At 36.8% G+C, this 26,244-nt stretch overlaps 1 long non-coding RNA gene across 2 annotated transcripts; it reads right to left on the bottom strand.

Moving 5' to 3' along the window:
• Nucleotides 1-1,336: 1,336 nt before the first annotated feature.
• Nucleotides 1,337-26,244, bottom strand: LOC114060223. Of its 2 annotated transcripts, none has more exons than XR_003571845.1 (3): nt 26,193-26,244; nt 14,855-14,921; nt 1,337-1,939 (listed from the first exon to the last, which is right to left on the bottom strand). It is a non-coding gene; the product is annotated as an uncharacterized LOC114060223 (long non-coding RNA). The 2 variants fall into 2 exon arrangements; XR_003571846.1 differs by lacking the exon at nt 1,337-1,939 and adding an exon at nt 4,359-5,323.

Raw genomic sequence — 26,244 nt, 5'->3', positions numbered from 1 at the left:
TTTCATATTTAATGATAAGAATATTTTAAGAGTTCAGACTTAAAAAAACTTGATACGCTAAGTTTACCTGCACTTTTAGGGTAATAAATTAACCCTTTTGATACTGGTGTCATACCTACAGAAAAGATTAAAGTCAACCCCCTCCCTCTACATCTGAGACTTTTGATAGAGTCCCAAGATTAAAGCCAAATGCAGAACCTGGCCTACAGTGGGTACATGTTTAGAAGTTCATAAGGTTTGGGTATAGAGAAATGCTAAGTTTGAAAGAAACTCACTGGAATATAAGGGGAATAAAAATTTCTTGCTCAATTATTTACAAGAACCATCCTATATCAATTAAATAGATATTTAAAACTTGCATCTGAAATTGTTCCTGAAACATGGAAATTGCTTGTAAAGAGGAAAATTTCTTATGTTTTATTCCGGATTTCCATAGTTCTAACTTGCTAAATTGGGCATGAAGTGGTTGGGTTATACACATCACACCTTCATATAAAGTGTAATGAAATAAAAGCATTCTAATGGTTTTTACCATAATAACAAGCAATCCTCATATAGTGATATTTAAAAATCTACAATAAAGGATGATGCACGGAGAAAAAAGAAGGAAGATTTCTTACATTCTTCAGCTGGATGTTGCATAAGGTTAGGTTGGATGGGGCTTTGAGCAACCTGTTTTATTTGAAGATGACCCTGCTCTTTCCATGGGGGTTGGACTAGATGATCTCTAAAGGTCCTTTCCAGCGCAGACTGTTCTGTGATTCTATGATTCTGTAGGTTAATATTTTCATAAATGTGTATGATTTTCTGTAGAGCAAACATATACAATACCTGTCCTGAAGTCCACAGGAACATTAAAAAATTTTTTTTATGTCAGGCTTTCAAATGGTTCTTGGTAAACTGAGACTGTTTTCTACACAGGTTGCACTACAGGTGCTGTCTTTCCTCACTCATTCTGGTCATATACTGACTTAACTGTACAATGCAAATAGTGTATCTGATATTTCACTGAAAAGAGACAGGATTTACTATGGTCAGGCATGAGAGGGAGTCACGGGACAGGAAAGAAGGGACACAAGAATAAGCAAGCACTAGAGAGTGGGAGAGCATCAGGGTAAAGCCAAAGACAGACCTTTGATGTGCAAAGTCACAGCAACTGAAGTACAAGACTAGTGTCATCAATTCCTCAACATGTCAAAAATGTCAACGTAATTTCACTTTAAAACACATTTAACTACATTTAGAATCATGATATAAATGCAATATCAACAACCAACATTGAAAAAGTATTTCTTTTTAGTCCATTTAGATTTTACAAACACATTTATGTGATAGAAAGTTAATACTCTAAGAAGTTATTGAAAATACCAAAGAATCATCTTTTTTTAAACTGTATTAGATAGGGAAAACATCCACAAAATTTTTCTCCCAGCCAAGTCATCTAAGAATTTATTTTTAAACTCCAGTGAACCCAACTATGTTTGCAAAAAGCTACCCACGATATATGGCCTAATGCACTGATAAAGGACAGAAAAAAAAGACTTTATCAAGACCTGGAACATATAGACTAAAGGAGATAAAATATTATACTATGATTTCTGAGCACTGTAGGGACACTGGAATTGCACACAGTATGAAAAAGATCATGCAAGACTCAATTTTTTTCAAGTTTATCAAAAGTTATATCAATGCTAACTAAATGAGACTACGAGTAAAATTTTCCATAGTGATAATCTTATTTCATAATGGTTCTTTTTAAGTGTCCACAGGGGACACTAGAAGGAGAACACCAGGTCAGATAAGGCACAAGGCGGATACATTATAGTCATTTTAATGGTGCAATAAAGAAGACAGAGTTATGATCCAAAAGGTAGGAACTGAGCACAGAATTCCCAAGTCCAGATTGGTGCAGGAGCTGAACAGAGCAAGAGAAAGAAACCTAAAGGAAAGCAAGGATAAAGGAAATATTTGGAAAACATATCTACAGTAGACAGCTTAGAATTTAATTTTCAACATAGCACAAGTACTATTTATATGTGAAATGTGGGTTTTTTCTTACACAAGACTTAAAAGAATTCAACTACAACAACATTATTTCCATTTCACAAGTATCATGGCTTTCATGAATATTCCTTTTACTTTTTACAAAGTTATTGTATTCAACAGAATGGTCAATGGTCTCTCATAGTGAATAAGCACACAAAAGTTGTAGATTCAGGCTCCACACCAGGCTGAATTGTTCAGCAGAAATGCAGCTGGACTGTGGAAACCAGTTCTGTTAAATTCAGTGGGTGTCCCCCAAAGAAAGTAGTTGGGAACTACTTATTTTACTCATAATGCTTTCTTTAATTTCCTCCTTCCTGTGCACCACTGAATCCAACAGGCCTCACAAACAACTTCCTATAATGTAGAAGAATTAATGAGAAAATGAAGTCAATGTACTGGATTAATGCTTTCCAAAGTCACAGGCCATTAAGTAGGTGCCCAGAACAATTTTCATACATGTTCTCTAATCATCAAAAGGTCCTTAGTACCTAAAAAATTACCTCAAGCACGATTTATTAATGCTTATCATTAACTTACTGCTATTGCATTCAGTTCTTGGACAGAAAGTTGCTGCCAATCAGTCTTAAAATAAGCTTAAAAATCTTCCTACTTTTATTAATATAAGTTAAACTGCTTATGATATTTGGTGGAAGATTTTGACTCTGAAATTAGAAAAACATTGGATGATGATATACCAGTAAGCACATGACACAACTATAATGACAGGATTTGTTACCGTAAATGCTGGGATATACTATCAAACAGAAAAATCAGGGTGAGAGCTTACGAAGGAAAGATTTTAAGCATATTCTTTTCTTAAGTAATGTACTCTATTAAAAGTAATACATGTTTCTTATGATCACTGTAGAGGAAGTTATTCTCTAAAGGAATTTGAATACGTAAGAGCTGATGGTTAAGGACTTGCTGACACTGGAGAAAATCCGAACATAAGGATTGGATGAAAAAATAGTAAGGAGAATAGTACAAGAACGGACTGAATTGTGTATGAAGGTTAGAGCAGAAAATTGGGGGCAATTAGTCTGGAACACTGCAGAGAGGCCATTGTGCCTGGCTAGGACGTTTGCTGAGACTGCAAATCACATATTTATTTATTTCTGCTGAACTAGCCCTCTAAGTAATAAAGTGCTGCAAGGGCACAGACCAAGAACAGTAACATAATTCATGTGAAATTAAGTCACAGCAACCAGCTTATAGATAAATGGATAAAGAGGTACGTATTCTCTGGCATAAATTGTGTGTAACGTCATTGCAGTCAATGGAATTGTGTCATTTTACATCAGGAGAAAATTTGTTCTACAACACAAGCAATAGTTTTGACAGTTATGTCCCATTTTCAGAAAAATCCCATTTGCAGCTTCTTGTTGATCCGTCCAGTAGTTCTGTCAAACACCTAGAAAGGTCCTCCAAGAACTATAAAGGAAATCAATTTCCCTGGTGGTGATATCTGAAGATGAAGGTATGGAATGAAATTCTGACACTTTTTACACCTGGAAGTTTCACTGAGCTCAGCAGTATCCTTTTATGACACACAAATTTGGTACATTGTTTCCTATAGTTTCTTGCCATTTAAATATCTGAATATTTGAGTATAATAATAACAATATTTATACATTAATAAACATAATATCTCATAAATATAGATTATTGACAACAGCAGCACTGACATTTCCTCTCTATATAGCTTGATCAGTAAAGGAATGAGCTGAGACAACTTGTCCAGATTGAACATTTTAACGATTTTATTCTTTAAAGAAATTTCTATTTGTTTTCTTTAGGCATTTAGAAATTATTTTGCAGCTTACAGGAGTGATAATTCTTTATTTCAAAAAGATTCCAAAGAGATCCCCAAACATTCAAAACTTGAAATACTTGGCTCTTCAAAGACATTGCAATTCTTCCTTGTTCACATTTTGCTAATATTTGTTTCTTTTTTGTTATCATTTTTTGTTGTTGTTCATCCTGATATTTCGCAGGTGAAGAAAAAAGCTAAATCTCTTTGAGAAGACAAATGGATCTAAGAAGATAAGTCTTACTTTTTATTCTGGAATATTTCCATATTTTTATTCATATTTGTGACAAGTCATGGAATCCAACAGGAAAACAGAAATCCCTTTTACTAAAAGGGAAAGCTTTATTCCAGAAGGTATTAGTAATTTTCTAAATATTGTTACATATCTCTTCATGATCTTTCAACAAGATACATGGACTTCTGAGATGCTTTTACACTCTTTAAATTTCTTCTTTAGTCTGCTTAAACACAGATAAAACAGAAAGAGAATAAGAAAGTGTTACTTGCAGTGCTACTTGGATCACAGATACTTACACTTGTGACAAGCACCTTTTCATCTTTTAGAAAACACGAAGTCTGTCCGTACACTGATGTGCAACATTAATGACAGGACAACAGCTTACATTGGAGCTCTGTGGAAATAGGAAACTTGAAAAAAAAATGTACCCTGCAGTGCTGAAGAATTCACAGTAAATTTAGACTGTATACTAGTGATCTGCTATAAATATATTTTGGTGTGTCACTGTCACATTAGGCTACATCTGCAAAAGGACTTTTACACCAAGCACTGACACTGTGGCTTTACTATGTTGCTCAGAAGCCTTCTGGACTGCCCTGTACATCTATAGGACACTGAAGACCTTTATTCCCTGTCCAGTGATCTCCATAATAGAGATTCTGATACTACTGTACTCCTTTATGCTTATACCCTGGTAAGGCTGTCAAAGGGCTGGCCTCACCAGGGACTTCCAGTATGGTCAACTCTCTTACCTGTTTGAACAGCATCACACAAAACACCTTTATCCAGTACCTTAGTAGTCTCCTGAGAGAGAGACTGAGAACTGAATGCTCACCTCTAACACTGGCCTCCTTTGAGATGAGTACTCTATTCCTATGTTAAGAGTGGCTGGGACTCCTCTGTAGACTTTCCTATTGTTCAGTTTTTATTTGTCAGGTTTTGCATAGCAGTGTGCAAAAGTGGTGCATTGGGGTCTTATAGAAAAGAATTCTTGTGTCAAAGAAACAGGTATGTCTTCTTGAGTAAGGGTTTGATACCTTTATCCTCAGTTTTCAAAGAGCTTTACTATTTCATGTGAATCCCTGACTGGCTTGTAAGTTTCTGTGACACCTCCCTTTCCCCATGCATTGAAAAAATGGAGAAAACACAGTTTGTCTGCAGACATCTTAGAAATTAGGTATTGCAGCACTTAGATTCCTCTTTGGATCCTTATAAACCTCCCTGATGACCTGGAAAAGAATAAAATTGTACTGCATTGATATCCAGCACAGTATCTGAATTTCAACACATTGCTACACTGTAAGTTATACAGTTAGGCACATAGAGATGCAGATTCAAGGTATCCATTTTGGAGAGGTAGGTGAAACGTCATAGCTGTTCAGAAAAACTTTCCTCTATCAGTGCCACGGTATTTGTAAATACTAAAGGACTTTATTTCAAATCCTTCTCAAGTTAATGATAGTTTTCAAAGTATTAAATTGAATTCACCCTCTTGAAATGTGACAAAACCAGTGAAGTTTCACCAGGTAGGTATGTGATTTGGTAGCAACAACTTTTATCTATTTTTCATTTATATCAAAGGATCCAATCTCCTTTATAAACAAAGGAATGAGTTCAAAAACCAACAAAATGCAATCACCCACAGATGACATGCAGCAGATTTCCTCTTCTCCTTTTTTTTTTTTTTTAAATTTAAATTTACATAACAGCACTGGTAGTGGAAAAGAATCTATGAGATTAGATAAATTGTCTGCAATTGATTTTTTTTTAATTCCCCTGAACACAGCAAAACACATCGTGAAGTTTCAGGGTGAACTACAGCCAAAGTTTTAGAAAAGAGGAAGACTAAATTAGGCCCTTAACACATACACAAAGTTATGAGAAAAATTAGTTACAAAATCACTGATCACTAGCTGTCTCAGCTAGGCTGAGAGCTGCTTGATAAGCAATTTATTTGGGTAGAGATATGTGACTGTTACTGACAGAGGAAGAAAAGGTGTTCTCCTAGTGAAAGGGTTTAAGACGTCAATAAAGCACATGTTTATGGCAGTGACACTAAGCAGTTAGGTGTGATTCATGATTTTAAAAGTGAAAGTCATTTAGCTTTGCTAATTACAATAACGGGTGCAAAACTGAAGAATTCTTCAACTATTTATGAGGTACACAGTGTCAAGACAAAGCATTAGAACATTTAAGATCTGACCATCAAGGGGTTTCTATTAAAATAGTCTCCAGCAGAGTCCCACTAAAGGGACTTTAGAAGCACCCTCAGTCTTCCCTGCTTGCATTGCTTCCCTGTCTTGCATTAAAGTTTTATTTTTAGGTGCTGTTGGTCTTTCAGTTGATTGTTTTAGCACATTGGATGGGTGTTTGGGATGTGAGAGGCCTTGACTGGATATTGTGAATTGGATTCTTATATGCCTGTAGAAAGTTTGATTCAATGAAATAGAAAGTCCTTTCACAGGATGACCCGTCCACAAACCACAGATATCTCAAACAATTCACCTGAGTTGTGACTTCCCATCCCTTATTTTCTGCACATGACACAACCATGAAAAAGTGGGCTGTGACCTGTGTGGCACTTATAGGGGGTTCACACACAGATCTATTTTGTCCTACTTAATCTTCTGAAATTCACTGTTACACTTCCATTTCCTCTACAGATGTGAAACTGTTTTCAATCGCAACATATTATTCTGTGCAAGACGGTAGATAAACAGACGGTTCTTCGGTGGAATATATACATCTGGTCACACTCCTACAAATACACCAGGGATGATCTGCACACGTTTATGCTTAACAGGACTTCGAAAAATCACCTATTTCTTTTGGCAGCAAGGGATTTTGATTACTTTCTGACTAAAATATAACAAAGTCATTACTCTGTTTTCTGAAGCACATACAGATAGAAAAATCTAGGAAAATTGTCCTCTGTCTAAGGAAGCAACAATTAAATACATAGTGAAGGAACTTGAAGACGTTTTTACATAAAACTGATCTCAGTTGATCTCATAGAATTACAAGTTATATTAAACAGTAGTGCAGGGAAAGGAAAGCCAAAGCACAATATACATCAAAGTAGCATAGCAAAGTATACAAACAGCCATTTGATAGCTCTCAAGCACTGGATGCCACTGCAATGGCACTGGTACTAAATACAATAAAATCCTGTAGTAGTTATCCACCATCATATGTCTGGTATTCTCGTACTAAGTGGTACTGTGCATGCTGTGCTGTCCTTAGGGGAATGCAATTAACCCTGTGGGATCTTGTTCTTCTTATTGTTCCTGTGAAGAAGATTTCCAGGAGGAGCACGTGATCAAAGCCACTCCTACCTTCTGGAAAACACCTGGGAGTTGCTCATCTATTTTATAAGTAAGGGAAAGAAAGCAGTAGCTGGCAGATGCTCCCTCTGTGCCTGGGCAAGAGCACCTAGAAATCAGATTTTAGTTTATACATCACCAGTTTTCTACCTGCCACCTTAGCACAATTCTCCTGACAGCAATTAGCTCTTGTGCCTTAAGAATAAAGCCTTTAATGAAATCCACCATAGGAAAGAGTCCTTGTCCTTTCATTTTGCATCCCCATTGATCAAACACTTTGGATAGGAAGGGCCTCTCTTCTGGGTTTTCTTTTCTGTTCCCTGTCCATCTCATTTTTGCCCACCTGCCAGTGTGGATTCTGTGGAATAAAATCCACAGATATATGCCATGGTTAGTGGAGATGTACTGGAGAATTTGCCACTGAAAAATGTCATTTTGTTAATTAAATTAGACTGCTAATAAAGCTAATGATAGAAACAATAGTTTTGGCAACAAGCACAGAGAGCAGTGGAGAAGAATGTGATTGCTACTTGGATCATAATTACCTTTAAAATTGCCATTTTGACGTTCACAAAGCAAACACTGCTTTGAGGAAAGGGATTGCTTTCAGAGCTGCATAGATCAGTAACAACTACAGAATCCAGATAAAACAGGCTGCTTAAGATTCCGGGTGTGAGTCATGCCAAATTTTGTACTCTGGAGGGCTCAGAAGCTCACAGCCGGCATCTTCTGGAAACGTGTCACCTTCGGTCGCTATTGATCACTAGCTACCTACTGTTGTGCTGGAGATTCAGCTCACCAGCAACAAAGTACTGTTGACACCAAGGGTGCTGCACAGCAGTGCACATAGCTTTTTGATGACTAAAGTAAAAAAAGAGATATCTTTGAATAAGGTCAGAAATTACTCAGTGATAACATGTTTTCATGTTATCTGTGAACACATCACCACAGCTCAGTTGACAGAGGTGAGAGACTTATCCAAAATACTGAGAAACAATCACATAGACTATCTTGTTTTTTAATACTGAAGAAAAGAGCTTTCTTCTCTTGCTTTTTTTAATCTTCATTTTTATCCCACTGAACTTGCACTGCTTTACTTCAATTTTACATAACAACACTTTGTGAAAAGTGATTTATTTTTAATGTATCAGCAAAATATTTCATAAAGGTGGTCTTTCTAAGCTAGCAAAAAATGGAAGTTTAAAATAATTTCTATTAAAAAAAATTCTATGAGATAACTATACACGCAAGAAAGATGCAAGGTTATGACAAATGGGATGTTGACAAGCCACCAGAGTACATACACACACACATCAATTCAGTTCACAGTCTAGTCAATCTTTGCACTTCCTGCTTAACTCCCTTCCTGGAAACTTGTGGGCTGTTAAGACTTTGCATCATGTTCCCTCTTGAATTCAAGGTCCAAAACTTGGCTACAAGAAACTATTATTTTTTGATGTATTCACTGGAGGGAAAACCTGTGCTGGTTGCACCTACCTATTCTTTGCAGCCCTTGAGATCATGGCAAAGGTCTATTCAGTCCTCTGGTAGGCAGGAGAAAAGTCCTTCTGAGACCATTGCTTATCGTACTCAAGCAGAAGAAATACTTCACGCTTTGAGTACTTTTTTGACTTTTTTTCCCTGAAAAATCCTTTACAAACCTACACATGTCCCTTAAAACAGTGGTAAAGAGAGTATGTGGAAAAAAAAAGTCGAAGTCAAGAGAAGACACCATTACTAGACATACACAGTAAGATGATGCATAGATATTTTATCTCAGACCATTTGCGGACTTTTCTGAAGGATGTTTCACCATGGACCTGGTTCTCTTTTGTCTAAGTTTCTGCAGTAATTTCCCACATGGTTTCCTCCAATGTTAGCAAAAATCTTGTTCAATTTAGAGTAATGTTAGCACAGTTATTATCTAACTGGTTATACTTTGCAAGGGGCAAAGTTACTTAAAGGCAGTATTTTCCTTTCCTGTATCAGCACCATTTTAGTGACCAGCAAGTGATTGACTAACTCCAGTTTGCTTTTACAAGGGTATTTGCACTTTTAGTCACATTTCTAACTTTTCAATGGCAATTAGGAATGCTTGGGTAAAAAAAAGGTGTTTGTCCTGGAGAACACACAACTATGGGAAACCAGAGAAGGGAGAATAAGGTTTTTAAAGTCTAAGGCCCAGTCTTAAATTTATGCTATATATTTACCATAATGGAGGAAAGAAACACTGAGTTATTTACAAAACATGGAAAGAACTGCAGTCTGCTATTATAGGAGGTAAGGTTCAGCAGGCTTAATAAAAAGATGTGCCCTTCAGACTGCTCTCAGTTTGTCCTATCATGTCTTTTTCCATCTTCAGCCTTATAACATTTTCTATGCCTTGTAAACTGATAGGAATTCATTCCTCAATGGCCATACACAGAGGTTAATAAGCTCCCAGCAGCAGCTGACTTGGCACTAGAGAAGAAATACTCTCCCCTACATCCAGTTCAGAATTGTTACCTTCATATCCCCTTCCCTGTTTTAGGAAACCATCTTTTTCCATCTCAGTTCTTCTGGATGTAGACTGGCAGTGTGGTAGGTTTTCCTCTTGTCCTGTGTCTGAGAGGCTGTTCATTGTGCAAATTGCTGTTCAATGTGATGTGACACTGAGCAAGCCAGAGACATGAGGTAGGTGTGCCAACATTATTCCTTACATCAAACCACAAAATAGGGCTTTTAGTGTTAAAAATAATCATTCATTAGGTCAGAAGGTAGGATAGGGTAACTATTACAATAGAGAAAAGGATGATTTTCTGGGGAAAACAGCTTAAACCATTTGCAAACAAATCTTTCCCCAGCCACTGTGCCTGTCCTTCCTTCTGACCTTGTTCTCCTTCCTGCAGTTTTCACAGTGATTGCAGCAGACTCCCTCTGACTGTCTCGGAAAGTTTCCTTTCTGTCACCTCTGTGCCTGCGCTCTCTGCTTTCTCACCGACTTGCACGCCAGCTGCAGGCTCCCTGCCTGCTCCACCCTGCACTTGCCAAAGGTTGTCCAGCAAAGCCTCTAAACTCGCTCCTGGAGATAACACCATCTCTCTTTCCTTTCAGAGGGTGCAAAATCCAAGACAAAACAAAGCAGCAGCTTTTGACCTTGATGTCCAGCCTAGCCTTTCAGAAAAACACCCTGCTCACAGAAACTGTGAACAAACAAATAACTCAGGCTGTTTAACATGTCACTGTGACACAGTGGTGAGCAGTAGGAAAGGCTAAAAGAATTTAAGAGATTATTAGAGGACAAGCAACTAATCCTGTGTGTATTTCTCTCACATTTCTTACGTAGTAAAATGTCATTCATTTGTGCAGCCAGGAAGCAGAGAACTTGCTTGTTTAAGAAGAACAGATCAGAAAGGTAGTGAGGATTTTCATTCCTCAGAAGGATTCCTTCTAAGGTGATAAAAGAACATAGTTATCTATACTGGCACAAACAGCAAGGTGTCTCTGCCTTGTAATATTAGAGCCAAAATATGACACTTTCTGTGCCTTAAATTCAATTTTTTTTTTTATCGTTGGAAGACGTGTACAAATTCCACTATAAAATAAATGGCGCTTTGCACCGAGTGTTGAGAACGTTAGAGGTTAAAAATACTCTCTACCTTCTGCCTCATCCATGCCCTGTCATCTCTATATATTTTCATACATATGCAAGTTTATGCTGTAAAATGTTCCTAACAAGAATTTGCTATAAAAAATGCTATGCATTATACTTGATAAAATGCTAAAATAAAATGGAATTTAAAAAAGCTCTGAAAAATACCTTGGATAGCATAGGATGCTGCACTAAAAAATGTACCACACAGGAAACTGCAAGACCCATAACCTAAAGCATGGCACCAATCAATCCATGAGGAAAACTAATATGCATGATGCGTGGGGATCATGTACTCAGTGAGCACATTCACATGATAAGGTTTTTTGTCATTCGAATGTGCTGAACCAGAAGGGAAAGGATAAAAAAGTACACTGTCACCTATTTGGAATGAGGTCTGTGGCAGTCTGCTGGAAAAGATGCCAACCATAAGTGGGGGAAAAGAAGATGTCTAAACTGGCAAGACTTTCTAGAAAACAAAACAAAACAAAACAAAAACAAGCAACAAACCACCAAGCAAAAAAAAAAATGCACTTGAAAGAACAAAGACAATTGCTAAAGATTTTCTTCTTACTACAGATTTTTTCAGCTATAATTCTTAAAAGATTTGGAGACAGTAAGTAATGTAAATGTTGAAATGTCCTCAATTTATTGTCTTTTTATTTTCCTACTCCTTGCAATTTAATACTGTAATATGAGCAACGCTGAAGGATTTTTTCCATCTTTCTCATTCTTCCACATCCTCAGTTCCTTTAACAGTCATGAAAGCACCAAAAGGAATATTAAGCCCTGTAATTTTTCTAGTATGCCAGTCTTCCAACACTCAGTTTTCTCAAAGTTAAATATTCCTTTTTTCACCATTCTGAAGCTTTCATAGGCACAAAGTTACAATGATAAAAATAAACCCTAACAGAGCTATCACTCAGTGCATTGAGCCAAAGAGCACAAATAGGGCAGGAGTAGAAAAGAAAATAGAACTTTAAAAAACCCAAACAAATCCCACCTTTTTCCAAATTAGTTCCCTTTAAAAATGCATGTATACATGAATTTTTTACTTCTGTCTTTTCTTCTAATTTGATCTTTACAGCAGTGAAAGAAAAATGCAAGATACCATTTACTTCTGGTTTTGGCTTTGCACAAATGTTTCTCTGATTTTCAATAAATTCTACTCACAACATGTAAATATCTGTGACAAAGACCATCCCCCTGGAGTGGTACAGGATGCATTGCTAAGCAACATTTTTTTTTCAGTTTGCTTTGGTTTTGTCCTTTTGTTCTCTCTCAGAGTTCTTTTAGTTGCTTGCTTTCTTACCATGTGAATACAGAGGGAAGTTCCACTAGGGTCTCTTTCTGCAAATAATATGCTATGTAAAGGGTTCAGATTTCAGAAAGCCCATGCGGAAAATCATGACATTTTTTAACTAACTTTGAATCTGTTATGTTCAGAAGCAGAATCCCGCTGGCATATGGAAATACAAATCCGAAGTACTTCCACTCTAGATTACCATTACTCTCTGGGTGGATGGACCTGCTGTAGGCTCAACTTCAGAGCAGAAAATTTCTTACTTTCTACTTTTTTTCCTTCCTTTGCACTTTGTGGTTTTTTGTAAAACAAATCGGAGCACATAGGCTAGAGGGGAATCACAGAGCACACCAGAAAGGTCCCTAACTGGGAGATCAACAGTGAGGACTTGAAGACGTGCTAGAGTATGTCAACCAACTGTTGACGCAGCCAAAGCTTGTCTGAGCCTCACCTAACTAAAGACAGAACATATACAAAACAAAGTTCCTTATATTGTTGAAAATCAAGCATTAGCCTGAAGGTCTAAATGTGTATCTCCATACTCAAAATGTTTGAAAATTATTAATGGACATATATTCTCTAAAACTGACAACCTGAAGAGCAGGAATGCAAGCATTCTCATGTTCATATACCTGTGGTTGTGCAAAGTAGTCCCAGTACAGCATACTTTGCCAAAAGCTAAAAACACAATGTCAAACTAGGGTGCTTTCCTTAAAGGGGAAAAAAAAAAAAAGTTTAGGTTGGTTTGTTTTTGGTTTTTGTTTTTTTGTTTGTTTGTTTTTTAAACAGGTACAAGCTGCTTCTAAAGCTGCCGTTTGAGAATATGAAGCTTTTCATATAGGTGTTTCATCATAACATGTCTTCCTGCCTTACTCTTTTATTGAGACCTGCATTTCTGTTGATCCCGGTGTTAGGTATGACATGGCAGTGGTTTCAAGTAGGTTTGCAACTGACCAGCAGCAGCCAGAAATGTTTCCAGATGTTTATGACAAAATGCATCTCTACAGACAAGGAAAACTTATATTGGTATGATGCTGGCAGCTCCAAGGCAACCTTGACATAAATTTCCTGCAAACATATTCCTGCCATTGCGAGCTGTGCTATCCTATCAATTCAATGTGATTATCTAGTCCAATACCGGGAATCCACATTTAATAGATGGTTCCAGCAGCAATCCTCTGACACCATCAGCTAAAGCTTTTTCTCTCTATCTTCTTTACCCTCATCTATATCGCTGTCTGTAAGAGAGTTTCCCAGTTCCATGAATTGGTATGTAAGGGCAGGTATTTGCTTCATAAACTCCTGCTGTTTCTCAACTGTTTGCCAGTGCAAAGGAGGATTTTAAATATGGCATGTAATTAACTATTACTGAGAAAGTAAAAATCAAGTGTAGCAGAGAAAAATGTGATTTGTCAGGGTTGTCCCTTCCTACCGTTTTTTAATTGCACCATGTCTCTCCCAAAAATGAATTCATGAAAGCCTACAGTATTTTTACCAGTGAACTATATTTGTGGAAATAGAAATTCCTGGCTGCCCTCCAGAAAAACAAACTCTCTCTGAACAGAAATAACACCTCAACGTTCCATATAACAGTAGTGCAGATAATATAGGACACTTAGCATGCTGATAGTTCATGGACACCCCTTCCCATTTTAATACAAATATTCATTTGTAATGAGCTAATAAAACTAATTTTGAGCAAAAGTTACGTTTTGGGAAGTAGTTACACCAAGAATTTTACTTTGAGATTTCACACTTGGAGCAATTGTATTTGTGTGATTCTTTCCACAGAATCCATTTTTTCAAGCACTGAAGGTATTTGGTGGGGACAGTCTGAGACACTCTGGCAAGTGCCTTTAACACTGAACTATATCACCCTCTAAGAGGACCAGAGGTCAAGGCATTAGACCACTGACAACTTGACAAATGTACAACTTCATTGTAATACTATCAAATAACAGCATGTATAAAATGTAAATATTCTCATCAATGCTGCAATTAAGCTTAAAAAGACGGTTGTATAACCACCAATCAAAAATATTGTTTTAATTATAACAAACTTGCATAGATGTTGCTCTCTTTCTCCTTTTGTTTCCTAATTCATATCCTTTCTCTTGGTGTTGCCTTTGTTTCTGCTTCGATCTTGGCCTTCGTGACTACAGTCTTTTCTTGTCAGAATATTCTTTTGCTACCTAGTGCTTCCTAAATGCGTATCATCTCTACAGCTAAATTGCATAAAGCATTACTTTGTTAAAAAAAAAAAATAAAAAAGAAAGAAAGAAAGTATCTACTGCAAGAGGTTGATCCTCTCATGGACTGCTTCCATTTCCCCAGCTATCTCGAGATAGGAAGTCCATCTGTTTGCTTTTTTCACTTCTTTCCTTAGAGTTCACACTTCACCTCCAGATACCCTGCTGGAGCAACTGTCTTCCTATACCAAAACCCTCTGGAGAAGCATAAACATTAGTGAGCATGTTAGAAGCACTAATGTGCAGAAACTTACCCTCTATTGCGTATGCTGCCTCTTGAGCTCTGTGCAGAGAGCAGTCAGTCTCACAGTGCCCCTCCATCTGAAAATAAAAGAGAGTGGATGATAGAAGAAGGGTTCTGTGTAACTGCATCAACACGTTTTTTTCCTCCTGAATACATTTGCCAGGCCAACACCCAAATATAGTGGAGTCGTGCCTAATGAAGCATCTCCCCCCATGGGACTGTGGTCTCTGTCTCTTCAGGAAGAAGCCCCATCCCCTCTACCTTTGTCCCTCATAACTGGATGCACGATCAGCTCTACTGGTCTTACATAAGAAAGTAAGACCTTTTGATTACACTGGTGGGTTTGAAACAGTATTTTTAACTCTTTTACAGTTATTATTTTTACTTGATTACAATTAAGATCATGTTCCTATTGTCCTTGTCATGAAAGTTTATGAGAGTCACTAGGCTAGGAAAAGTGTCAATTTACAGTTATCCTCTTTCCTTTAGATCAATTTCTGCAAGTGTTTGCAACTTTCCTTGTCAGACAGTAATTCACTGGATGCAGTAGAGGTTTTAATTACCTCAGTCACCATTCTAATACTATCAATACTCCCATAATATGTACCCAAATAAATATAAGCTTATTGTTGGATGTAAGTGATGTCAGCCTTCAAAATAGATGGTCACTTCACTCAGAGTCATAAAAGGAAGATTGCTTTTAGCCAGTATCACACTTTCAAAGATTATCTTTAAGTAGTTAACCTGACAGCTTTACCAAAACTTTATTGTAATAAAATCCTTGTATCCTGTCTTGTTTGATTTTATTTTGTATTACAAATTTTTTTCATTTAATTAACATTAAAGCCTCATTAAGAAATGGTATGTTTTTAATGCAGCTTATTTGTAAAACAGATAATAATTTACACCTTAATGCCCCCATTGCACTGAAATTCTACTCTTGCCAGACCCATGACTGAATTTAGACACAATCTTAGATATTTCAATTTTTGAAAAATAGTATGAAACTGTAACAAACAGGAGATATTTCAAAGATATTGTTTCCTACCATAGGTTCTGTAGATGTGTTTGATGAATTAAAAATTATTATATCCTGGGATTAATTAGGTTTTAAAAATACTTTTTATAAATTTCTTAGTGTAATGTGACATGTTAAGCACAACTAGCTAATAGCAACTATTTAAACATTCATTGGTCAAAACTAAATGATATTACAAACTCTTTACTTACTTTCTATTATGGCAATTTGTCACCTTAACAGAACTAAACCCAAGGTTGCACACTAATAGTGGATTTTTTAAGCTTAATTTCTTTAAATGCCTGTGATTAAATGAACAGCCTTAAGGCACCCAAGTATTTTGTTGTGACAGTGTGTTAGGATTTCAGGCCAAGTATTCAGTAATATTTATATATACATATATATATAAATAAATATTACTATAGCAACTGTCTAGCTTCATGCTTTCACTTTGCTTGTCAAAGCCTTCTCAGAAGAGATGCTGGTTTGGGGTTGACATGCAGTATTTAAAAACAGCCTCTAGATGCCGCTGTTTACTGCATTTAGAAGACGGGCGGCAGTCGAGAAGGAATAGCTGTAAATTGAACGAAATACATTTGACAAGTATTGCTTGAGCCTAAGCCTGCTCTCTTGACGTCAGTGGACAAGATTTCAGCAGTTTCAGGAAAAACAAGTAGAGCTTCTATATTTATCTGTAAAAACTAAACAAAAAACCCTTTCCCTTCACCATATAAGACTGCTCTTTGAAATACAATTAAATAGTTTTCATTGCATCCTAAGCTATAAAATGTACCATAGGATTGCTTCCTAATTACAGAAACTCCTTCTTACATACACACACACATACTTAATTATTCTGGATGTCTTTGTTTAAGAATGACACTGTATAAATATTAATCTTTTTTTTTTTTTCCCCAACTATACTTTGTTCCATGGTCTAAGTTCATTGTAGCATAGTAAATTTGAGTTTATTAGATCAGTTGCTGCTATTTAGATGTAAATTTTTTCAAGCAGGATTAATTACTCCGTAATTTTGAATATTATTTTTTTTAATTAGGAAAATGGAGACATTCTCTGACATTTCTCTAACTAAAAAGAAAAATAATCAAGAACACCAAACTCCACAGAAACTCCCATTGTGCCTCCATATCACAGTTCACAGAACATAAAATTTTTTAAAGTGTCTGGGTACTTTTTTCAGGGCTTGAGTTAGGTTAGGTAAAGCTCCAGGAAGCCATTTAGTGATTGAAACGCTCATGCTCAAGTTGCATATCCCTCACAGGAGCACCTTGGTCACCTCTAGAACACACGAGAAGAGTACAGAATTCCATAGTGCTATGTTTCAGAAATGAATGAGGCCACTCTTCCCTTTAAACCAATCAGAGAAGGAAGAATGTGACTACCATGGTGATTTATCCACAAGCACATGAAGAGCATGTAGTTGCATGGAGAGATGTTGCAGCAATATTTTGAATAACTTTACTATTTTCACCTCCCAACAGATTCTCTTCAAGATACAAGAGAGTCCTGCTTAGGAAACTGAAAGTAACCATTAGTAAGAATGCTTTTGAATTACATGTTATAGACGTCTTAGAAATGGTAAACAAACCACCAAGAGCACTTGAGTCACTGACTAGAAATTCGTGACAGTTCTCTGAGGAAGCAGGAGAGCCAGAGGTTTTTTTCATTTGTCCAGTGTGACTCAAGTATGCACCACTCTTCCATCAGAAAACCTGCAACTCATTGATTACTCTTGGAGAGTCAGGCTTACTGACAGTATGGAGGATTTTCTTCAATGACAGTTTCATGCAAGGGACATACTACAAGTTCGTGGAGAAAAGAATGTAAGCCAAGACTCTCCCTTCAGTCTTTCCACTATGTTTGGGAGTCAGCATTCATACACACATACAACCTGTCAAAGCAAGACTTTAATCATATTATCAAGATGAACAGCATCATCAGGAGACAGTTAAGATGTTTTTCCAGAAATTAGCAGCTGTGATTTTGAGTCTATAAAGACAAAAACTGAGTAAGGGTCTTCTGGGCTAAAGGAACACTAAAATCATTTAAACATGAGTTTCATGGTTGTGGTTAAAAATAGACTAAACCAAAATTCACTGGTTTACACAAAGCTTGATTTTGTAGGCAGGCACTGTCTTATCCCATGAGAAGAGGAAAAGCATCTTATTTGTAGATCTTGTAAGGGTTTGAGATGTGTTGCTTACATAGGCCAAGAGTAAGAAGTTTTTGAAAAGCCACAAAAGTACAAATTCATCTTCTCAGAACTTTGTAAATTGAAGCAAGCTGCAGAGAAACTTCCTCCAGTTTGATGACATTAAAATTTAGACTTTCAGGATTGCAATATGAGGTAGATAGCTATATATTGTCCATAATTTACTTGAGACAAATAATATATTTTTGGACCTGTTTTCTGAGACTTTGGGTTTTTTAAGCACATAGCTTCTTAATGGTCTTCCAGTATTATGCAAGATCTACTGCACAACAGAGCAAGCTGTATCAGTGTTAATGAGAACAGAATTTGTGACAGTATACTTTAAATCGGAGCTGCCTTAAGCTAAGTGGAAACACTGACATAATTTGTAATGCTAACTGGAAGAATGCAATTAAAGAAAGAATTATTAAAATGAGCCTCATGTCTGTATTTAGCGGGGAGGATCTGGGTTTTAAAAGTTACCTCCTCTTAATAATACTAAGACATGCAGGTCCTGATCTTGAAATGAGTTCCATATGCCTTAAAGCCCATGTTCAGGCATAGCATGCTTCTGCTTCATGACCAATTTTTAGTTTTCCATTTTTAGGAGAATTGAAACATATGGACTTCTGAAAGAGAACCATTAGGTTCAACTTCTGTAGGCTGACTGAAAGCCTATATCCACTAATAAATAAAAAATAAATAAAACAGAAAGATTACTCTCCAGCCATAGATGTGTCTCTGCCAAAGAACGCCGAGCTTTGGCAAAAGCTTTCACCTTATAATATTTTACATTAAATGTTTCTAACCAACAGATGGGTCTGGCTGAGGAATACCTGGATAGCTGTTCCCTAGAAAAAGTATAGGGCATTGAGCCATCAGACACAAAAGTGGGGTGACAAGCACTTTTGTAAACGGAATGGATTTTCACTCCCATTCAAAGGTTTATATTCAAGATCAAATGCTGAACAGGGAAGAAAACTGAAGGCTCATAACTCCACTGGTTCTCTCATAGTAGCATAGGTATGTGCACAGAGAAAGATTCTTGCTATACCAACCGTAAAATACATGTGTGTATATATATATATATATATATATATGCTCACTTAAATGGAATCATGTTAATAAGAATTTCATAGTTTGCAGAATAATTTTTTTAAACATTTATTTCTATCACTAATGGAAAGCATATTATAGTGCTGAATACAACTGCCTCTCGCTGCTTATGCTGAAGTCCTCTGGCATTCACGCTATCAGGAAAATAAAGCCTCTTCAGTAAGACCTCCTACATTTTTCAGTCAAGAATCTGCTGAACAGTAATGTAAACCAGACAATAGATGAAGTTCACCTTTGAAATGACTAGTGTTCAGTATATGAACTTTACTAAACTGCGCAGGTGTTTCAGGGGATTGACAGAACTGCAGAAGAGAGAAGAAAAAAAAAAAAGGCTTTGTAATTACTACTCCTCACTGGTATGGTATCAGAGTAGTTTTAAAGTTACTGGCACACTTTGTTATGCCTGAAAGTAAAAGACCACCCAATTACAGAAATTAGATAAATGTATAATTTTTGTATTACACCTTCATGGGTCTTCCCCTGCCACCACATGCATTTCACCTGAGCTTTTAGTCCAAGAAAATCTGCTTTCTTTTTCTACTGCACAAATTTACTGTCTTCAGTGACAAATAGTTACATAGGTATATACTATACAGAATGTCTAAAGAGAAATGTGACTAACTTCAGTTACTGTTTCCCAAAATATTATCTTGGAAACAAGTATCCTCTCCTCATCACCTCTTGCCTGAGGTTTGCAAGCACAGATATAAGCGAATCAGAGAGAAAGCCTTTTGTCTATCCAAGCTTTAAAAAGATAAAGGGGGAAGACGGAGATATGAAAGGGAATCTAAGAACTGATCCCTGTAAATCCATCTGAAAATAACAACTTTCTGGCCTATGTCAGAATGAACTTTGTCTGGAAAAAAATGTGGGACTTTGAAGCTATTCCTAATGTTCCATTTTTCAGATTCTAAGGTGTTCTCCATGGGAGAGATTTTCCTTGCTCACATAATCTGAGTCTGTCCAAGCCTAGGTGCTGGGAAAAGGGAGATGGGTGCCTTATTAAGCTTTGCTGTGGACCACTGCGGCACTCTCCTGCCTCTGTTAGGACTAAAAGCAATCTAATCTACCTGTCTAGACAAGGCTTTGCGCTGGTCTGATCCCTTTCTTTGGTGCTGCTTGTGACATCCAGAAATTTGACAAGGAAAGCAATTATTGATCAGTCTGAGGTGTGTTTTGCTGTGATAATTGTCTAAGCATGACTGAGTGATGCCCCTATAGATAGGTGCTTACTTATTTCCTGAGGCATGTCGTCCTCAGAGCAACAGAAACATTGATAAGAGAGAGGACAAAATGACTAACTTTGATGGAGTTTGTGTTGAAACATCTGCTGCTTGTCAACATGGGAGGCAGAAGCAGTGATTTATTAGTAATAAGAAAGGAAAACCAATGAAACTCTCTGTCTTATTATTTCCCTAAACTATTTTCTGACTAAGAATGCCCAGGAAGTTGCCCTAAAGAGAAAATACTGCCCCATTATCCGTATATTTTTACTTTGCCTACATTATAACTTACCACATACATGGTAACACATTATTTAGTTTAAGACTTTGAGTACCTTCTGCCTATTAAGGAATATGGACAATAAAGTCACTAAATGCAACTGTGAAAATCTATGGACAAGTCAAATTGCGATCATCTAGATTTTTTTCCTCTTGCTTAGAATAGAAATATTTTTAGAAAATTGCACTGAATGTAAACTATTGAAAAGATATTTGGTAATGTTTCCTATTCTCTGAATACATAACAAACACAGACCTGTAATTTCTCCTCATTGTTTTCATGAGAGTAATTTCATTTGGATTAATCCTTTCTTTCAGGCTCAGCTCTGCATGAGCACTCTGCAGAATTCTGGCTTCCACATAAAGAGAAGCTCTGAGAGAAACTGGCCTCCAGAATGCCAAAATTGCTTCCCCAGAATATGGTGGCGTGTACAGTCAGAACACTGCTGCCCATAGGAGGAAGGTACACACCTTCTCTTTTACAGCTTTTGAGCCCTGAAGAAAAAAGGGTCTTTGAGAATCACAGCCATGCCACTGGGGCATGGAAAAGGGATGTGATGGAGGAATCTGTGCTCTTCCCTTCCGTGCATATCCATAGTAAATAGATGGGTATCATCTGCTCAATAGTAGGGTGTAGCTTTTGTAATATTTCTACCACCAGAACACACTCCCCAGAAATAAAACTTCAAAACCGTAGATGCCTTGGTTTAACTGGACTATTAAGATAAGTAAAAGTATTAGAAATTAGAAGAAGCAATCTTAAAAGCGTGATGCTTTTAAACAGAAATTAGTCATCTGTCTGCCTGCCTATCTGTAATTTAAAGAATGAAGATATGTCTATGTCAAACGAGTTGGTTTTTTTCCCCAGAGGACATAGGGTTTAATCAAGCTTTACTACCTCAGTAACCTTTTGTAAATGGTGAGGCATGACTGACATCAGAGTAGGATTGAAAAAGAGAAGATATTTAAGTTCAAATCTGGATGTAAAGATGTCAATCTCACTAATGCAAGTTAGAGTGAGTATATATATTGATTTAAACTGAGAGTTTTCTACTTTCTGTGCAATCAAGGAGCAGGTCAGAAGTTGAAAGCAGAAAAACAAAGTAAATGCCTGTCCTGGTAAACCACGACAATGCCTGAAGGAGGTCTCTTTCTGTGTTTTGGGTCTCATTCAGATCCTGTCAACATTGCATAAGCACAACTCCATCTATCAGATCTACATTACCGTTTTGATGGAAATGAAATGTCTCAGTAAAGCTTTCTTCAGACATTTTTTCATCTGAATACCTTTAGACTTCCTTTCTTTTCCTGTATTTTTATTTTTTCCCTTTTTAAACAATAAAGCATCAATAAGACATCAGGTTGTTTGCAGGTTTTGGAATATTTTCACCTTACTCAAAATCACAGTGGTTGGAATCTGTTTCTGTGTTCTGATTCATCAGGTACTTCCATCGTAACAGGTGACATGAGTGTAGCAAAGAACTAAGCGTTTTTTTTCTCCTTATGCCACGTGCAATTACATCTATTTTAAGTGGTCTGATAATTGCATTTTAAACAGCACTTATTATTCTTTTAGTTATATCTAAATGGATTTTTATTGTTATAGTAAATAGTTACTAAAGCCCTCTGAGGGAGAAAAAGCTCCACACACTTTCAAGCAAACAATTCGAGCCTGTACATTAATCTTTACCTTTAAACAAACAGCAATAATTAATGGGAGTTGGGCACCTTGCTGTATTGTACAGTGACAGAGATTAAACACTGGCACTGCAAAATGCCAGTTTTCAGCTTCTGCATTTGTAGACCCTTCAGAGCCATGAACTGACATTTGCAATCTTTGTCAGTCAAAAAAAAAAATGGCAAATTCAGTTAAATTTAGTTCTGCCATTCAAACGAAATGAAGGTCATCACCTGCCCCTTTTGTGATTTGATTATCCAGGGACTGAGTTTATTTTCCTGAAGAAAGATACATTAAAAGCACCCAATTCTGCAAATATTGCTCCATCTCAGCAGTTCAATTGGCTTAAATTATTAATTATTAATCATTAACTGACTTAGCTATTGTTGTTTATTTAAGAGTACAGATTAATATATAGCCCTGAACTGCTTAAGCGTTTTTCCTTTCCTAGAGCTCTCACAACCATTCCAAAAAAACAAACACACTTTGAAATTACAAAAATTAGTATATTAAATAAATATAATTTATAATTCAATTACTGGCTTTTTGAAATGCTATAGTTATGTATTGTTTACATTACCCAAAATATTTTTATTGACTTCATTTGGACTACTTATATAAATAAAGACTCCAGGTCCAATCCTTCTACCCAAGAAGAGAAGGAAACTCTGAAGCAAGCTCTTGAATTCCAAACCATTATGTGCATAAAGCCAGGACCAAAGCATCATGCTTTCAAGGAGAAACATGCTTGACATGTTCCACAATCCTCTCCATATACTGCTCCTGCCTTTATGGCATTCCCATCTCATCTTCACTGACTCCCTCACCGAAACCCTGAAACTGGGGTTAGGAGTGCAGCAGACTATAAGCATCACTTTTTGACCCAGTACTTCTTGTAAGAAGTGGGTTTCCTGAGGTTACTGTGAGAATGAATTGTGGCAGAAGCCCAAGTCAAGGACACAGCAGTGCAAGTGCCAGTTAAAAGAGAATTAATGTCTGACCTTGTGGAAGTGGACTACTTCATGGATTAAAAACCATCTGTAACAGGGGGAGTCTTCACTTCTTTACCTGCCACACTCCTAATGTCTTCTTCTTCCAGGGACAACAATGTAAGGAACACCCTGAAAAACCTCAGCAGGACCACTAATTTGGTCTTGAATATTTCCTATTGCATATGGGACCAAGGACATATGTAGTAATGATTTAAGCAGCATTCTGGGGATATATTAAGGATATATCCTTCTGGGGATAATATTAAAGACTGCTAAATGATTAGCACATAATCTGCTATTTGAACACAGTGGATTTTTGTAATGCATTTTTTCACTACGCTGGACTGAAGGGGGCATCCTATAGGTGCACCACAGGTCAGCTTCCAGTGTTGCAGTGCTATGTCATGAAATAAGAAAGCTCATTCATTAGCATATGAATCAGCTCTCCACAGAAAGTGGTAGAACTGCAGAAGAGGAAAAGCCATTTTGCTTTAATAATAACAGCCTGTAAGAGGCAATCCCAGGCACAAAATGATCAAGTGACCAAAGCCAGTTCAGTGAAGAATGACAGCATTTTATGCTCAACACTTCAAGATTAAAGTCTTTAGTTAGCAAAGCATAATGTGAATCAGTTTCATGTATAATGCATTGTGTGAGCCCATAGCCACTATGATACAATGTAAGCAATTCCATTTAGTGCAATTTGACTATAGCTAGTACAGAATAATTGGAGTCAGTTTCTAGCATGCTAGAATTTGAGTCAAAAACGGTATGGAAAAGAATTTGATACATAATAACACCGAGCTGCAGATAACAAGCAATGACGTGGATGGATAGTTAATATTCTATACTATGCAAGTCACCTTAATACGTTGTGATGTGATTATGAGTCCAGTGTTCTTATATACAGACAAAAGGCTAATACATCACAGTAGAAAGGCGACTATTAAGAAACAGTATAAATAATGACACAGAGCTGCATTGGAGGAGAGTGCAACATCAAATACTGCAGTTTTCTCAAATGTAAGAGTGAGGGAATAAACATCTACACAAGGATAAAAATGGCTACTCAAGAGAACACTGGACATATTTCAGAGCAATTTCTCATATTTCAGAGGTGGCGTTAATGCTACACTGGGCAATTTCAACTCCTTCTCAGGAACTCAGCCCTTTCCATTCTTTTTCTCTCATTATTAGAAACAGTTGTGAAAGTTCTCGCCTCTTGGATACTCTGGGCCTCAATCCTTTGTGCAAATAGTACGGTTTGAAGACTTGCCCCTTCCATGAGGTTAATAATGTATGATTAGCTAAAGAACTACAGTGTTTTAAAGCAAGCACATAAACATTAACATGACAGATCTGCATGTAAACATTTTTGGTTTTCTAAAATTAATACAGAAAACAGCAAAAATGTGCTATTATTGCAACTTGTGACTGCGTTCAGTTTAAAACCAATGGACACTAGTTCATTGAAATTTTTTTTCTCTTCCTAAATTTACATGAGTCTAACCCTGTGTACCTGAGAAGAGCTCATTTATGAGCATGTGCTAATCAGTTCTGACTACAAGTTTAAGTCATCCCTGAGCAAACAGAAAACTATTCAGCTTAGCAATAAAGTTAAATAATTATTACCAGGCTATGTGATGTGACTACAATGTGACATTGAAATGACTATGGCGTGATTAGAATAAGAATGTTATATGCCTGAGATGTTACTAGAATGAGGCTATAAAACGTCTGTGATGCCATACTGCTGTGATATGACTAGTGTCAGGAAAAATGTGTGCATTATTAATGCATACATAAACATGCCGTATTTCAGAAGCAGACTGCATTACACAGAATGCTAGTAGTTCTAATTACCTTCTATATTAATGGTTGTTCTGCTTTGTATTTTAAAAGGTAAAAGAACTGTGTACTTCATTCATTCATAGAATTTTTTTTCTAAGGTTTGGCAGTAAGGTTGCTCCTTCATGTCACTTGCTTGATTTTCAATGCCGGGGCTCTAGTCATCCTTCCTGTATTACATAATGAACATTTTTCTTAAACTATTATTAGATTCAGTTCCCTTTTCTAGTGTTACTTGATATCATCGAAACCGGGATCAATTTTTTTCTGTGTATATCTGTAACAGGAGTCTTTTGGAAACAAATACAAAGCACAGCAAAACTAAGAGCGTTTAATCTTTACACACCATGGGATTAGAGGATGTGCAATGTTCGCATACAGCGTCTGCATCCGTATGACTTGCACGGATATGTACATTTATCAGTATGTGCCACACAATTCCAAGCCATGCAAATTACTGACCTCTGACAGGTACAAGTAGCTTCCACCATCAGTTAACAGTGCGTCCTACATGCAGACACATATGGGAGTCTAAGGGTAGGAGCCTGCATCTGACAATGTAAAATCTTCAAGGTAGAACTTGGATCGTTAGCTCACCAACGCTATCAACTGAAAATATGCAAATCAGATAGCACCACATAAAGTCAAATACTGATGTTATCTTTGGATTTTTCTACACATATATATTTGGAAGGCTTAAACAGAACCAGAGGCCAGTATGGCCACACACCTGGGCATACTAAATTAGATAGGTTCTGTCATACAGCTTGTAAGTTCAAGCTGAGAAAAGCTAGCAATAAAAGCACAGTCAAATGAAGGTTCATTCATGCTTCAGAAAACGTTGAAAAAGGCACTACATATAATGCACTATAATCATCTTCTTGTCACACTTTTGAGGTCACTCATATCGTAATACATTGGCATTTTATTACAGTGTCTTCTAGGCATGTGATGCTTCTTTGTGGCTAGCTGGGTAATTTACCTGTGTCATTTATGGGGAAGGCGAAACGATCACTTTTATTATTTATCAAACC

This window comes from Empidonax traillii, unplaced genomic scaffold (genome assembly GCF_003031625.1).
Source record: "Empidonax traillii isolate 1590-97213 ecotype Southwest subspecies unplaced genomic scaffold, ASM303162v1 scaffold265:size1167950, whole genome shotgun sequence".
In the NCBI taxonomy this organism is placed as follows: domain Eukaryota; kingdom Metazoa; phylum Chordata; class Aves; order Passeriformes; family Tyrannidae; genus Empidonax; species Empidonax traillii.
Note: the sequence above shows the minus strand (reverse complement) of the source record. Positions and strands in the feature narration are given on the sequence as shown.